Raw genomic sequence first — 5,025 nt, 5'->3', positions numbered from 1 at the left:
CCAACGCCAATGAACACAGTGAACGCCGACATCTTTCGATTTTTATATCCAGGATTAGCTGAGTTAATCCACATTATATTTTTGAGGCCGCTAGCAGAAGAACAGTCACCGAGGTGGATTTATTATTACGACAGCACTTGGCTAGGGCAAGCTCGAAGCATTATGACTGTCATTTTACAACTAAATCCAGCACGCGTGGGGAAATTTATTTTTTTCGCAAATCTAGTTTTCCTTGCATCTCGCGTGTTTCCCGGAATTCTTACACACCGCGTGGAATCTATAGCGGAATCTATCTATAGCATCGATGCTGCAGCGGATTGTTCTTTCGAACTAGATACAACGTATCGCAAGATGTGCAGTTCTGTTAAGCAGTAATCTAAAAATCGAAATGTTGGTGCCTATAATTAAAGCACAGTTGATATCCACAACTGGCTCGGCAGCGAAGCAAGCGAAGCACGTGCGTCGGGCTAGGGTTGCGCCTCACCAGTGTTTAGGTAGTTAAATCGACTTCACCGCATGGCATCCATGTGGCGCGGAAAATGAGTGCAGGAGATCGAAGGCAACTTTAAACACTCCATTTTCACCTCGTCACTCGGTTTCACAGCGCTAGTGTTGCCAACAGCAGCCAAAGGTCGCGCAGCTGACACTTCTCTGCACGCGAAATGTGATCGAAGAGCGCCGTTAGGAGAAGGGGCGCGGCGCGTAGTTTGAATATCAAAACGATCGGCTAAATTATAGTGCGATATACGGCGTGACTTTCCTATACTTTTAAATTGGATTTTAAAGGTTAATACCTCTGTGTTCGATGTATAGCCATTAATTCGAAATACCAAGATTCGATATATATCCAGACTAGACATACATACATACATACATACATACATACATACATACATACATACATACATACAAACAAACAAACAAACAAACATACATACATACATACATACATACATACATGCATGCATGCATGCATACATACATACATACATACATACATACAAACATACATACATACATACATACATACATACATACATACATACATACATACATACATACATACATACATACATACATACATACATACATACATACATACATACATACATACATACATACATACACCTCGTATGCCTCCAAGCTTTAGCGACCACCTATACCCCGCTTTCTGGCTTAGCCCAAGGCGATGTGGACTTTTTCTGCTACGTATACATAACGTAATAAGGAGAAATGCACGTATAAGAAATTCCTTGCCCGTTTAGTACTGGCCCCTGTCTGCCCTGTCTAGAGTATGACGTAAATGCTCTTGCACAACCAGGGTGAGTCTTAGCTCCCCCTGGATCCGAACTGTCCGAGCCTCGACGCGACAATGAATCATGGCGTCTTCGTTTTCCTCTTCACGTGCGCAGGTAGCCGGCGTGACTGTTCTCCTGGTATGCTGGCATGTCCATCCGCGATTCAACGGTGCTCTCTCAGCAGCCATCTTCTGCGGCGTCGCCTTGTTCCTCTGCTCGGTGTCGGCGGTGTGGATTCGCATCCGCTACCGTCACCTGTTCCACGCCGCCTCCCGAGCTGACTACACCGACCATGCTTGCCTGCCATTCTCCTCTAGATGCGACAGTACGGCCTGCAAGATGTACATGGGTGCCACAGAATCTTCTCTGATTCGCTCCCAAGGCCCCTCGAAAAATTTTACCGCTTTGTCCGCGACGGCTGGAAGCACGAACACCGTTTGCTTTCCGTTCTCGACGCCGCTGAAGACATTATGTACGGCCGCGCTCTCAACACCATCGAGTGGGCTCCCCGTGACATCCTCAAGCCGGTTCCCGTGCGGTCAGTGGCGTCGAGTGTCGTCAGAAAGGTTGTCGAGTTGGCCAAGTCATGCATCGAGACTTCGGAGAGCAGCGGGCACAGGCTGAAAATGTTCATGGCCGAGCACAATCTCCCATGGCCACTAACACCACGGTGGGACCTGCTCGAGATTCTACTGGACCTCTCAGGAAATTGGAATCTGCACTTGTGGCTCCAAGTGACCTTTGCCCTGAGACCCTCTCGCAAAGTCACTGGAAACCCGGTGCTCAAAATTAGCCATAGTGCCGCATTCCGCACCTGGATCGCTTCCATGCGTACATTCGCCGGCCAGCCAAGGGGATTGGCACTGACAGTCAGGTACCAGCAGTACGTCCGCAGCATGCAGCGCCTTTTAGACGTATCTGAATCGCAAGCCGGCGAACACGTCGCTACCATCGACGCGATGAACCGGTTGACTCTAGCAGTGCTGTGGTACGCAATAGCGGAGCGTGAACAAAGAACTCAGCGGATGTTTGTACGAAACCTGACCGAAAGAACGACTACCGGAATCTCCGACGGACGCCTGCTGCTGCTTCTCAATAAGTACTTCAGTTGGTCGCGGCGGTTCCCATCCATCGGCATCGTACGGGTTGAGAACCCTGGCATTCTCCGGGCAGCTGTTTTCATTCTCAAGTCCGCTTTGTGGGAAGCACTATTGGTGGGCCTTCGCGTAGCTCACGAGTTAGGCTGGACGGCCGACCAGCGAATAGCGGACGTTACTCTAATAGTGATGGGCCTCTCTACGTTATTACAGTCACGGCGACGCCTTGTGTCGATCAAAAACAGCGTATGCGTCGGGTGGCTTCGCCTGTTTCCCACGAACCGAGGATTCCAGACTCAGACTGCGGATATACGCGGCAACTTCACTGAAGTGTTGACAGGTCACAGGAAGTCCGTGATCGATGTCCAGGCTCAAGGCGACGACACCATGTGGAGCTTATTAGCCAGCGTGCTCCCTGAACCGACACCGAGAGCTGGCTTTTTCATCTACTGACTGAACCTGATGAGCATGCGATGGCGGCTACAGCACCATGACCTGACAAACGTCCTCAAGCCAGGCTCCGTGCTGAGGCATCGCTGGAGCGTCCATGGCCCACTGGTAATCTCTCACAACTACTTTGTGTTCCCGGTTTACCACCCAAGCCTGCCACCAACTGTGAACTACGGCAGTGCCGGACGCTTCAGCGCAGACGAAATCCTCAGAAGCGTTTTCAGGCTCCCTGTACCACAAGCTCAGCCGCCACCGAAAACCACCACGAATGTTCCGTAGCGACGAAAGTCCTACTGTCGGTTCGCCGTCGGAGTGGTCCCCGCTCTATGCGGATGCCAAGGCTCTTCTGGCCGCCTTATATGGCTAGAGGCTAGGGATCCTGCGACACCCGAGCGGCACGTCTTCCAAGGAGCGTAGCCTTACTTAGGAGTGACTTTTCTTCGTGACCTCCTGTTAGGTGCTCTGTTCCAGCGGCGACTATACGCAGACTGAGAGGACGGAGATGCGAGCCGACGCTGCAACGAACCAGTCATGGCGTTGTCGGAGTCACGGCGGCCTTCCAGTGCGATGTTCTGAATCGTCAGCATTACATTCAGAACAGGCTCGCTTCGCACGTCCCGTCTTGCATAATTCGTTTTATTTCTTTGTTATTTGATGTTTTCGTTTTTAAGCAGCAATAATGTTTGATTCAGTAAAATAGTGACACCGTATACTGTGTGATAAGTGTCATTGCGGGGTGCACGATAAGTGCACGGAGTGAAGGTTAGAATATGCACGTGGTGTTTCCGGGAAATCTGCCTCTAATTTTTAAAAGTAGCCTTTGCTTCCACGGCACAATTATACTAGGTTTTGCAGACAACAGAAAAGTAATGTTAATTGGTAGGATCATTTACTCCATTTTACCTATTAGCCGTTAGTTTTAACAATTTCGAAAACTTTCCCTATGCGCTGTGGCCAAACAAATTTGGCAGCTAGCGCCCAAACATTCTCTCGCAAATCTCCCGGGCACAAAACATTGGCCTTCAGTCAGGGCAGTTTGCGGCGCAGGTGACCACCCATCTCCCGCGTAGGCTGGAGCAACGAGGAGCACCACAGCGGAGGTGGCGCAGGCGGCACAGAACGTCACATGACACCTTCGCCATTCGCTGAGGGGCGTGTCTTTGCTCGCGGGCTTTTCGAAAGCGCGCGTCTTCTGGCGCGAGGCGGGTAATCGCGATTTCAAAAAGACTGATAATGGCTGTTACTAAAGGCCGGCTCCAAATTTAATTACAATCTGGCGCCTAACTGTAACATAAATTTAGAATTTTTAAAAAGCTAATTAACCAGTTGTTTTCTGATGTGCGCGAACACTGTAGTATTACCAGTATTACTACATGCCGCAGAACCGCCTTTCTGATGCCTCAAAAAACATTTTACGGCGAAAAAACTCCAATGGGTATTCACGAGCAAGACTTTGGGATGTTTGTTAGTTGGTGTCAAGGATCTTGCAATGGTTGTATGTTGGGGGCCTTGAAGACTAGCTTTGAGGTAAATTGGCCTACCAACACTCTCTCCTCTTCCCAAAACACTTTGGATTACTTTACAGGGCTTCACTCTCTCCTCAAGGCTCGGTCTCTGGCTTCAGAAGCCCTAATGAACAAGGTAACTTTCTCCCGAACACAGCATTCGCGCGTGTTGCCCCGCGGAACTGTGCACCATCACCGTAAATGCCGAAACAGAATCGATCGATTCGACGTTCCACCGCGCCTCTAGTACCTTGTTGAAGTGTTCTCTTCAGCTGTGCGCATGGTATTCACCCCGTCCGTTTTTTGCGGGATGATAAGCGGCTGGTGTAATCATCTGCACTCCGCTAGATGAGCATCTTTAAAAACGAACGCTCTTCCGTGAGATTGGCGCAACTTTCCGTGGTATTCCGATTGTCGCGTAGAGGCTTCCTAGTACTTCGATGACTACGGTCGATGTAGCTTCTGACACGAGTCATACGTCAACCTATTTCGTGAACGCGTACGGAGTAAGGTCACATACCCTTGTGTTGGGCCTGCGAAGTCTACATGTTCAACGCATGCTACGGCTTCTCGGGGCGGTCCAAAACCGGAATAGAAAACATTGATGGGTCCCTCTGCATGGCTTGGCATTTGTGGCACTGCCACACGTTTCCTCAATTCGGTTGTCAAGCCCTG

Source organism: Amblyomma americanum, chromosome 4 (assembly GCF_052857255.1).
Source record: "Amblyomma americanum isolate KBUSLIRL-KWMA chromosome 4, ASM5285725v1, whole genome shotgun sequence".
NCBI classification, from domain to species: Eukaryota; Metazoa; Arthropoda; class Arachnida; order Ixodida; family Ixodidae; genus Amblyomma; species Amblyomma americanum.
Note: the sequence above shows the minus strand (reverse complement) of the source record.